We start from the raw sequence: 12,834 nt of genomic DNA, 5'->3' as shown, positions 1-12,834 counted from the left end.
TCAGCTCAGGTCATGATCTCACGGTCTGTAGGTTCGAGCCCCACGTGAGGCTCTGAGCTGACAGCTCGGAGCCTGGAACCTACTTCAGATTCTGTGTCTCCCTCTGTCTCTCAGCTCCTCCCCTGTGTATCCTCTCTCTCAAAATAAATTATTTTATTTATTTTTAAAAAACATTTTTAAATTATTTTTGAGATAGAGACAGACAAAGCATGAACGGGGGAGGGTCAGAGAGAGAGGGAGACAGAATCCAAGCAGGCTCCAGGCTCTGAGCTGTCAGCACAGAGCCTGACACGGGGCTTGAACTCACGGAACGTGAGATCATGACCTGAGCTGAAGTCGGACGCGTAACTGACTGAGCCACCCAGGTTGCCCCCAAATAAATTAATTTTAAAAAGGGAATTAGATTAGCAGCACTCTTAATTTAATAGCAGTTTCTGTTCTTTTTTTCTTAATATTTTTAATGTTTATTTATTTTGAGAGAGAGAGATGCGAGAGAGAGAGAGAGAGAGAGAGAAAGAGAGAGAGAGAATGAGTAGGGGAGGGCAGAGAGAAAGGAAGAGAGAGAATCCTAAGCAGGCTCAGCTGTCAGCACAGAGCCCAACATGGGGCCCCGAACTCACAAACTGTGAGATTATGACCTGAGCTGAAATTGAGAGTCAAGATGTTTAACCAACTGAGCCACCAGGTGCCTGACAGTTTATGTTCTAAACAGTAAATAAATGATTCATATTTGGCCTAAATCATAGCTCATGGGATTTAAGATATAAAGATTAGATGTGTCTAGTTGCAATATATCAACTTGGAAAAAATTCCTCTTGAAAATTTGAAAAAACAGAGCACTTGGGGTAAAGCTTGTTAAACACAGGTCAGTTTCCTACCAGATAAAAAGACTTGTTTATAATTAATCTGATGGTGATAAAAAGGCATTTAATTAGATTTCCATCACAAAATGGGAAAGATAGGTCTGGGGTCTGAAACACAGTAGAGTTCAGCCATCTGCTGCCAACTACCTCTTGCCAACATGTGATTTGCAAGTTAAATTATGCCAGCTGATGACATATGGCCTTCCTTCTTCTTTAATATCTTACTCAAAATGAGTTTGCTCTCAAATGCTGAGGTGGATTTTCAGAAATCACAGCAGTTGCCATAATTTTCCTTCATAACAAATTTAAGCAACATAGATTTAAACTGCTAGCTCATGTGTTCTTGTCCTGTGACATCGTGTGAGTCTGAAGTTTGACCTCTGAGATGTTCATATTTGCAACTTACAAGCTTAAATTTTTTTTTCACGGTTTTGGGGTGGTAATGAGGTTAGAGGAGACAAGAGCAACCTCTCTAGGTTTTTGATACACATCTGAAAACAGGAAAAGATGGTCTAAAATAGCAAAATGAAGTCAAGAACCTATTTGAATCCACTGCTTCATCTTCAGCACGATGTGTCTATTAGCTGACAAAAAAAGTTGAGACTCATACTGCAGAAGTTCTCAAAAGTTTACTTTTATTTTTATTTTTTTTAAAGAGGGAGAGAGAGTGAGAGGAGAAGCACAAGCAGGGAGGGAGTAGAGGGAGAAGGAGGAGAGAGAATCTCAAGCAGGCTCCCACACCCAGCACAGAGTCTGACAAGGGCCTCGATCTCAGGACCGTGAGATCATGACCTGAGTTAAAATCAACAGTGCACGCTCAACTGACTGAGCCACCCAGGTGCCTCAAAAATTTAAACCAAAACCAAAATCAAAAACACTGCAAAACAATGTATTCACATTACTAGTGCTCTAAAGCTGAAAAAATTCTCTGGTTCCCTCAAGGGTTTAGGCTTAGTAACAGCTACAGTTGTCTTCAGAATTACTAACCAGCGGGAGTATAGCTCAGTGGTAGGAGTATTTGACTGCACAATTGCTATCCAATCTGTCTTAAGGCACAGTGTCTTAAGCCACGAGGTTTTCAAATGTTTGCATCACTCAGCTGCCACAAAAATCTGCCACAGTTTAACCGTGACCTAACTAAACAAAACTATATATTCCAATAACTGTAACTGTGTGTATTCACGTGTGTATGTGTGCATGTGCATGCATGTGTTGTGTGCGTAGTATATATTTGGCAAGACACTTTATACCATCAAGATAACAATGTGAATAGACATATGTGTTCTAAACAGAGAATATGAGCATCTTCAAGCCAATCACACCATGAATTTCTCTACCTGTGACCCCATGGTTAACTGCAAGGCAAAGATTTCAGGCTCATACAACCAGAAATGATAAATCCTATTGATCACAGTTTTTGTCTCAGGTGATTGTATCTCCTATCCATGCATAAAGTTTTAATCATGACTGTAACTTACAGCTACCAATGGCAGTCTTTTTAGATAAGATGGCCTCCTTTCATACTTGAATATTTTCTCAAATTTTTCACTGTGGACTGCATCAGCACACAATAAAATCTTAATCCTTTTGTTGTTGTGTTTATTATAGTCATCTTATATAAAGCAGGCTTTGTGTTTTCCCCAAAATAAGGAAGTTAGAGTCTTAAATATTCCTTTACTGTTTGTTTCTGTGATCACAAGAGAAAATCAGTAACAATTTAGGTGGATGCGTAGACACAAGCGGAATACAATGCTGGAAGAGCATAAACTGGTCATCTTGGGTCTCCTTGGGAAGGGTTTAACAATTCAGATTTTAAGAAAATGATCACTCAAGAGCAATGATCAATCTGAATCAGGCTGGTTAGAATAGTATCTTGGAGTATCCTGGGGACCCTGCCTGTGTTGAAAATTAACTCTTCAATTGCTGGATTGTGGTAAGAGGGCAAGAGTGGCTGAAGCAATAAGGAGAAAGAAAAGCTGAGGGACTAAAGGCAGCATATAAACTAGTCCAAAATCATTTTTTACATTTTCACGCTGATATGGCTAATACTGTTGTACAACGCTGAATGTTAGTCTGGTCTATAGATTTACTTCCAACATCTCAACAATGAATTTTTCTAACTCATAGGGTTTCAGAAAATGAGCTGCCATAGTTATAAAGGATAAGCTAAATCCTGAAGTTAACTCTAACATGCCTCTTTATACCTCCAATACCAGTAAGGCACAGAAAACTCTTACTTAAAAAAATTTTTTTTACATTTTATTTATTTTGAGACAGGGAGAGACAGAGAGAGCATGAACGGGGGAGGGTCAGAGAGAGGGAGACACAGATTCTGAAACAGGCTCCCAGGCTCTGAGCTGTCAGCACAGAGGCCTAACGCGGGGCTCAAACCACGGATCGCAAGATCATGACCTGAGCTGAAGTCGGCTGCTTAACCGCTGAGCCACCCAGGCGCCCTAGGAAAACTCTTATTCAAAGAGGAATGAAGGCAGTGTGTGTGTGTGTGTGTGTGTGTGTGTGTGTGTGTATGTGTGTGTGTCGTGTGCACACGGGCATATATGCTGGTAATGGCAGGTAAAATTCAAGCACTTAAATAATTTCAAATTACTTAGTGTGTAATCCAAATGTCACGCTTTACCAGCCCTTGAATATGGCTATTGTCACATTAATAGTAAAGCCTTATTTCCTGTATCATCTCCAATTTACCAAACCCTCCCCAGTACCCTGAAAGTTCCTGCAAACTGTTTATCACTGTGCTCATGAAGTAGAATACCAGCTAGAGAAGCCATATGGCATCCACCATGTTTTCATTGTCTTTCACTCTCCTGCCCTTTTCAATGCTCTGTGCACATGAGGTTTTCTTGAAATGTGCCTTAGATGCTACTGCTACTGTAGTTTTGAGGACATTGCTCTATAGACTGTGTAGTTTCTACTGCTGCCTGCCCAGGACTTTAGATGTCAAATCCTCTTTGTGGTGATGCTACAGACCTTAACCATGTGTGGCACTTTGTCACCAAGCTCATGGGGCATTACTACTTTTGTCCTGTCTCATGAAGTGCTTTAACCACCACTTGATAACTGTCCCTCCTGACATCAAAGCAATCCTGGAAGGGCAGTGAATGTAATGGCCACAGCAGGTTGTAACTCAGGTTGGACCATGAAAGTGTCCATCCTCTTGCACATCATGACTTATCTAAGCAACCTCCTTCTCAGGAGTTGATGAGGCTGCTGAATACAAGATGGGTTCTATCTTTCTGCAACATCATAATTTTAAGGATCAGCTAAGTGTGGAGTTTCCAGGGGCCATCTTGACACCATATGAAGACAGTCTGAGAATAAAACCAAGGAGAGGGAAGCACAGCATGACTTAGAGTTGTGCCATCTAATAGATTAGCCACCAGACACATGTGGCTTTTTACACTTGAATTCATTAAAATTAAATTGAAACATTCATTTCCTTAGTTGCTATTAGCCACACTTCAAGTCCTCAATAATTGCATGGACTATTGTATTGAACAAAGCATTTTATTGGACAGCATGATCTTGAGGGAGAAACAGAGTCCTAATTTCATCCTTTAAATCTCTGCATCTAGCCTTGCCTAAAGCTTGATCCACGTTAAATTCTATTTTGGTTTAAGCTAAAATAATGAAAGCTTGTTTAAGTTGTATTTCTGACCTCTGAAAAATTTATGTGTACAAACTAGCCCCCAGGCCTACTGCCCAGAATCAGAGTCAGGAAACAGACAACAACCTTCTCACATTTTCCCAATTTCTTCCCGTGATCTTTCCTGACAAGACTCAGCCTTACCCTGTCCTTGAGAACACACACACACACACACACACACACACACACACACACACCACAAAAAGAGATCAGAGGGCAGGGGGGTTGATAGATGTCACCACAAAGCCAGCCTCTACTGTCAAAGATAAACAAACCAGACATCAGTTAAAGCAGTGAAAACAGATTTTATTCAGTAAATACTGACAGTAGGGGAAAGAGCCGAGCTCTAGTTTAATTTGCACAGAGGAGACTGGGCATTTTTCTTAATTGAAGTAGAGTTGATATATAATATATATGTTTCACGTGTACAATAGTGATTTGACATTTATATATATTATAAAATGCTCACAACAATAAGTGCAATCACCAAGTTATTACAATATTATTGACTGTATTCCCTATGCTGTACTTTTATCCTTGTGACTTATTTATTTTATTACTGAAATTTTGTACCTCTTAATCCCCTCCACCTATTTTGTTCATTCCCACCCACTCCTCTCTGACACTAACAGCTTATTCTCTGTGTTTATGAGGTTGTTACTGGTTTTTTGTTTTTTGTTTTGTGTGTGTATATGTGTGTGTGTGTGTGTGTGTGTGTGTGTGTTGTGTGTGAAGGGTTGTGTTTATGTTGTTTATCTACATTCCACATGTAAGTGAAATCATACAGTGTTTGTCTTTTCCACCTGACTTATTTCACTTAGCATAATGCCCTCTAGGTCTATTCATGTTGTGACAAATGGCACAATTTTGTTCTTTATTATGGCTGAAATGTATTCTATTGTGTATATACTTCATAGTCTTTATCCATTCATGTATCAATGGACACTTTGGTTGTTTCCATATCTGGCTATTGTAAATAATGCTGTAATCAACATAAGGGTGCATACATCTTTTCAAAAATAGTGTTTTTATTTTTGTTTTCTTTGGGTAAATACTCATAAGTGGGATTCTAGATGGTGCATATTTCAATTTTTAATTTTTTGTGGAACCTCCATAGTGTCTTCCATACTTGCTGCACCGATGTACCTTTGCACCAACAATGCACAAGGGTTCCCTTTTCTCCACATCCTCACCAATATTTGTTTTTTTCTTGTCTTTTGGACACTAGCCATTCTGACTAGTATGAGGCAATATCTCATTGTAGTTTTGATTTACATTTCCCTGATGATTAGTGATGTTGAGCATCTTTTCATCTGTCAGTTCCTTTGCCCACTTTTTAATTTTTTGTACTTTGTACTTTTGATGTTGAGTTGTACAATTTTGGATATTAACCTCTTATTGGATATATTATTTGCAAATGGCTTCTCCCATTTAGTAGGATTGGGCATTAAGGGGAGAATGAGGGTGTAGAGAAGGGAACCAAGTGGGGACTCAAAATTACAAAGGGCTGGCAGTGCAAATGTGATTAGGCCAGCCAATTGTCTCTGCTACCTGACAATTATGAAGTTAGGATTTTTTCCTTCCAAAGAGACTGGGGGAAAAGAAAGTGCTCTTTTTCCTGATGATTGCATTTCAAAGGAATGACTTTTAGGTCCTTGAGAAAGATACTCCTAAATTGTAGAAAATAACATTCACATCACAAAGGGTTCAGAGAAGGATTTACAATTATAAGGCTTTTTTAGTAAATGCTGTAAGAAAGCAAGATCAGGTGTTGCCTATAACAAACAGTATATTCTAAGCCCTGAGTTTTTCCAGATAGAAGGTCTGAAAGAAGCAGGATTGTCCCAGGGACATAAGACCTTAGGTACTAGAAGCCATGTTAAAGTTTGGCCAAGTCTTTCGGTCAATGGAATGTTCAATGGAGTGTTCACGTCAAGAGTTTTTTTTTTCAGTTCTCACTACCTAGATTTTTCCAGAATGCACTGCAAAACATAACCTATGTAATTTGGGGTGACTGAGTGGATCAGTCAGTTAAGCATCCAAGTCTCAATTTTGGCTCAGGTCGTAGTCTCACCGTTCATAGGTTTTTGAGCCCCGTGTTGGGCTCTGTAATGACAGCAAGAAGCTTGCTTGGAATTCTCTCTCTCTCTCACTCTCTGCCTCTCCCATGCACATGCGCATTCTCTCTCTCTCAAAAGTAAATAAATAAACATTAAGAAACAAAAACAGGGGTGCCTGGGTGGCTCAGTCGGCTAAGGGTCTGACTTGGTTTCAGCACAGGTCATGATCTCAGTTTTATAGGTTTGAGCCCCACATCGCCTGCTTGGGATTCTCTCTCTTCCTCTCTCTCTGCCCCTCCTCCACTCTCACTGTCTCTGCTCTCCTCAAAATAAATAAATAAACGTTAAAAGTCAAAACCCAAAAACATAACTTATGTAATTAATGCACAAGGCAATCCTCTCACATCCACAACATTATCCCCATTTTACAGGTAAGAAAACAAAGTTCAAAGGACTTAAATCATTTGTCCAGGTCACATACTAATTAAGTTAAAAAGCATATTAGAACCTAGATTTCTGTGACTGAAGATTGTGTTTTTCCTCACATTACCCATAACTTTGTCTCCCTGGTGACCTCCCTAATTTTCCATGCATGTTTCTGTAACTAGTTTTTACAGAAGTGCCCTTGCCTTTAAATGACAAAGCCCGTAAGATGTGAATGGGGGTGGGGGGAAGCACAATGTCAGAAACTTGTGATTAACAGGCAGCAGGTGTACAAACTGAAAGTGTTCGACTCACATCCATTGTCATCTCAGCAAATGGCTTGGCCCCAAAGTTGCTGAAAGGGGAAATTTGATTATCTTTACTTCCCCAGAAGACTGATAAATCGAATTCAGACTGCTATTGTTCCGGATACAGCCTGAATCTTCCATAGGATTTTAATCAGCAGCAGCATTATGTAGCATATGGGAGCTATTTGGCTGAAAGGAAACTCCAACTGTCACTGGTACATCCGCCCAACATGAAAGGAAAATAATAATATGGAATAATGGGACCTTCTTATCTACAGCACAGCCTCCCTCCGAGGAACTCTGTGGTTTACTCCACTACATCTTCACAACATCCTATTAGATAGGTCGGAGAACTACTTGACTATAATCCTGAATGCTTACTGGCTGATTCCACCAACATTTTAATCTCTTTCAAAGCCTTTTCTCTATCTGCATCTATAATCCTATCTCCTCTCGCCTTTGGATCTCTTCTGTTCTCTTTAGTGTAATGAAAAACCTTCAACTATCCCTCCCCATTTACACTGTTCTATCCTTCACTCCTTTTTCTTGCTACTTTTTTTTTCCTTTCCTACCCTCCTTTTATCAAGGCCTAAGTGGGAAATCAGTGCTCTTGGAGTGACTAAGTCTATAACTCAATTATATCATCCTATTAGACTACAGTGATGATCAAATGTAAGGTCACTTCACTTATTCACTCCCAAAGCTTTACTGAATATGTTGTTTCAAAATTCAAAGTTAATACAGGGTCCTTTTCTTGAAGCATGAAAAAGAAACAACTAATAACAATGCATAGGATAAGTGCCATCGTCTACTGAGCCCATTAAAGTACAGAAGAAACACAGAAGGCTACCAACGCAGTGTCTATGGTAGCTTGTCCCTAGAGCCTTCAAGTCTGGTTCCAGAGCCAAGCTCACAAACCAAACTTCAGGCTTCTTTTTATATCCCTCTCCCCTCTCTTAACCTTTCTTGACATGCTTCAATTCCTGTATATTCAGATAGGCTGTGAAAGACACAAGGGATTGCTTAACAATCTTATAAACACCCAAGAATGGCATTGACAAAACTGACCCATTAAATGATGAATCAGCATTTTATTTTTAGTAACCTAGGAGTCAAGCCTAAAGCTCTTGGCATACATATTTTCCAAGCAGGAAATGTGAAGAATGAACCACTGGTGCTATTAGGAAGCAAACAGGATTTTGAAATAGTGCCAAGACCCTCTTGACACCTTTGTATTTTGTCCAAAACGTGGAATCCAATGTGGTGAGCTAGTAAATGTCAGTTTTAAACCCTTGGGTAAGAGAGACAGACTTTATCATATGACAGAGAGAAGGACAGTTGAAAGTAGAAATGGCCAAGAAACAACTCCAGTGCAGGCCCATGTCAGATGTGATTTCCTTCCCCTGTCCCTAGGCCTACTTACCTAACTTCAAAAGTTCAACTTCCAGAAGTGACAGGAGCTGGTTTCTTTATCACGGTAGTACCATCAAAATGCTGAAGTCATGAAAGGGATGCCTAAAAACAAAACACAAAACAAACTAAATAAAAACTAAACAAACAACAAAACAAAACAACAACAACAAAAAAAAACCTCTTTCATTAGCATCAAAACCCTGAGAAGGATCAGGCAGCAGAACAATTCTGGCTGTCTCAGATAAGTCTTAGATAAGACTCTAAGCACTTGGGATTCTCAAAGGAGTGATAATGTTGTTGAGGTTTTACAGTAAGCATAAAAATTAAGTAGTAAATGGGCTCAAGGTAAAACTGTAATATAACCCATTAAGTTAAACTGTAATATAACCCATTAAGTTTTTTTTAATTTAAAATATAACTTTATCCCCTTTTTTCTTTGTATAAATACAAATACCTGGGACAAGTAGATGTTAATAAATGTTTGTTGCGTGCATGAATGAATAAACAAATGAATGGGCATTTTTGAATGCTCCAAAACAAGATTGAAAATCATTTGCTTAAAGAATTATAAAAATAAGGGGCTCCTGGGTGGCGCAGTCGGTTAAGCGTCCGACTTCGGCCAGGTCACGATCTCGCGGTCCGTGAGTTCGAGCCCCGCGTCAGGCTCTGGGCTGATGGCTCAGAGCCTGGAGCCTGTTTCCGATTCTGTGTCTCCCTCTCTCTCTGCCCCTCCCCCGTTCATGCTCTGTCTCTCTCTGTCCCAAAAATAAATAAACGTTGAAAAAAAAATTAAAAAAAAAAAGAATTACAAAAAATAAAAGACTATTATATTCAAAAGCCATACACAGAACTAATGAAAGTACTATATAAAAAGTCCCAAACCCACATACTAACCTGCCAACAAGTTTGTTAATCTTGATTTGCACTGACAACACTGTTATTGCATAATCGATATTTATTAGGCTAACTGGCTGACTGCTTCAACAAATACTCCCAAAAGTGTCACTGTCTTCATAAAATAGAATTTCTTTCTTGCTTATGTAAGGTGTGGAATTTGGGGCAAAGAGCTCCACATGATAAGGTCATTCAAGGACCCTCATCTTTTTAATCTATTGGTTCTTCTACCCTCATCACCTCAAAGTTGTGGGCTGAATTCCCTACATTCAGCCAACAGATGATGGAAGGGAAAAAGAATATGACCAGTGGTGTGGAGAGTTTTGTGGTCCAGGCATGGAGATGAGCACATCATCTCTGCCCACATTACACTGGCCAGACTCAGTACTTGACTTTAAGTCTGAAGAGCTAAAAAAGTTTCATTTTGCTAAATAGATTATTTATTACACCTTATTATATATTATTTAATAGCACTACCAATTTTTTAAATGTTTATTTTTTGAGAGAGAAAGAAACGACAAACAGGGGAGGGCAGAGAGAGAGGGAGAGACAGAATCTCAAACACGGGGCTCAATCTTAGAAACCCTGAGATCATGACCTGAGCTGAAATCAAGAGAACGATACTTAACCGACTGAGCTACCCAGGCACCCCCAGCCACTACCAATTTTTAAGCAAAGAAATGACCAAGATGCAAATGGGAAGTTACACTGGCCCTGATAAATAGAAGAAATTAGAAACAGGAAAAACTAGAGACAGGAGACCAGCTAAGAAGCTACTGCAGTCATATGAGCAGATGATAATAAGGCCCAGAGTGAAACAGTAGAGAAAGAATGATAAGAAAATGATAAATATGAGGATATATTGACTGATCTGTTGAGTGAGCAGAAAAGGACCAGGTGACAGTCTTGGGTTTTATATATTTACAAGAGCACATATATGTAAATGTGGGTGGTCTTTTAGTTAACTGACAAATGTTTTGTTTTATTCATTTTTATGCACAGGGATTAGAAAAATAAAGATTTAAATGTGAAGAAAAGTGAATAGAGTACAGTGTCTGTGGGAAGTCAAAGGAAAGCTAATGTGGAAATAAGGAAAACAAATAGATGAAGGGAATGTTTTGGGATTCTGTATATCACAGTGAGGGTTTTGAAGTGAATGTGTGACAGCAAAATTAAGTGTCAAAAGAGGAAAAATCACATCCAAAACATTTCCCTATATTTGTTATGCTATTTGCCACAGCTGTCAAACATTCAGATGCCAATAAAATGCTTGAATAAATAATCCCATTTTGGCTGCGGCAACTGGTTTACAGTATGCATTCTGGAGGATCCTGTAAAGATGTTATTTTTAGTGCTTGGAAGAGAAAAACTGTACCTGGGGAGGCTAACTGGTAACCAATTAATCAGACAATTGATCTAATGGAAATGAGCTTTAATCACATTGTTAGATGCATTATAGCAATTAACTAATGCCCAAGTTTAAAAGATGCGATGTCAAATTCATTACTTAGACAAAGAAGAATGTCATTAATCCCTGGAAAAACAAATATGTACTTTTTGAAGACTTCCTGCAGCCTTTGCAGTTTGTGAGAGACATGGCCACAGCAGCAGGACTGAGTACACAGAGATCCTGTTAGAGGTGATAACAACCAGAGCAAGGAACTGAATGTGAAAGGACAATTCTGTCTCTTCACACAGTTCAGCCCTCCTCTTGAGTCACACCTGGGATGAACTTCCAGAGAATTCCAGAATGTTCTCCCTGTAGTGAACCAATCAAGGTAAAATGAAAGAGACTTTTCTTTGAGCCTTTACACATCCTTTTTTTTTTTTTTACAGGAAGAAACAAATTCACATGTATCTCTCAGTTGTTCAGTATAAAATTCGCAGAGATACTTTCAGGCATCAATGTTATCTGTAGGCAACTGGAACATTTTTAATATAATTGTTATTAATTTTTCAACAGCTATGCAGTAATCAACATGTGCAAGTACTCTATCAAAATGAATTCCTGTTATCATACATATTCATAAAGCAGAATTGAAATGTTTAAGCACACACATTAAATATAGTTCCAAAAAGAGTAACAGAATTGGAGTGCAAAATGGAGCAGAAGAGTCCCTGAGTAGGAATATGTCGTTGCTACCAAAGGATAGAGCACCAAAGAAATTCTGAGCTACCACGAATGAAGCATTCACCACTTAATCCTTTCACAACCAAATGAGGTACTAACATTGTTCTAAGTTTACAAATGAGGAAATTGAAGCACAGGGTGATAGAGTAATTTACCATAGTCACACAGTTTGGAATTGGCAGAGTAAATGCAGTGCTAGACTAGATGCATTCTGACAACCTCACTGTGTCTTCGTGCAAGAACACAGAGTATTCCACCAACAGAAGCTACATGTGTGCTTTTGGTGGTGGGTGGCAGGGTGTGGGTAGGAAAACGAGCATAAGAGATGAAGCAGACGTGATAAGTAGAGGTCAGGCCTGAGGGAATTTGAATTAACAGAAATTACAAAACTTGCTAATGATTCCTATAAAAACAGTGATAGTCATAAGGCTCTGACTCTGTATGATACATGCAAAACAGTAACGGATAAATCTGAGTTAGGGCCTCACCAACTGCATCAGTTTTCTGTCCTTTGAAAAATAAACACACTCAATAGCCCTCCTTTGACAGATACTGCGAAATAAGAAAGATAGTGGTAATTAACATCAGTCATCCTTCCCAAATTGATGCTGAGGTATGCGAGAATTCTATCTAAACTTTGTTTTCAGCAGTTTCTGCCAAGTATTATCCTCACATTTCTGATTTCAGTTTCCTCAGTAAAATTCTCTGTTACATTCTCAAGAGACCTATGAGGATACAGACTGTTCTGTGTTTCTACATGACCCATTAGATCATAGTTTCCTTTGATAAACAAAAACACATCTCATAACCCATATATAGTCATATTCTATTTTTTTTTAACGTTTATTTATTTTTGAGACAGAGAGAGACAGAGCATGAACGGGGGAGTGTCAGAGAGAGAGGGAGACACAGAATCTGAAACAGGCTCCAGGCTCTGAGCGGTCAGCACAGAGCCCAACAGGGGGCTTGAACTCACGGACCGCGAGATCATGACCTGAGCCGAAGTTGGCTGCTTAACCGACTGAGCCACCCAGGCGCCCAATATATAGTCATATTTCTTAGCACTGTTGTTCATGAT

The sequence above is a fragment of the Lynx canadensis genome, chromosome C2 (genome assembly GCF_007474595.2).
Source record: "Lynx canadensis isolate LIC74 chromosome C2, mLynCan4.pri.v2, whole genome shotgun sequence".
NCBI lineage: Eukaryota > Metazoa > Chordata > Mammalia > Carnivora > Felidae > Lynx > Lynx canadensis.
This window is presented reverse-complemented; position numbering follows the sequence as displayed.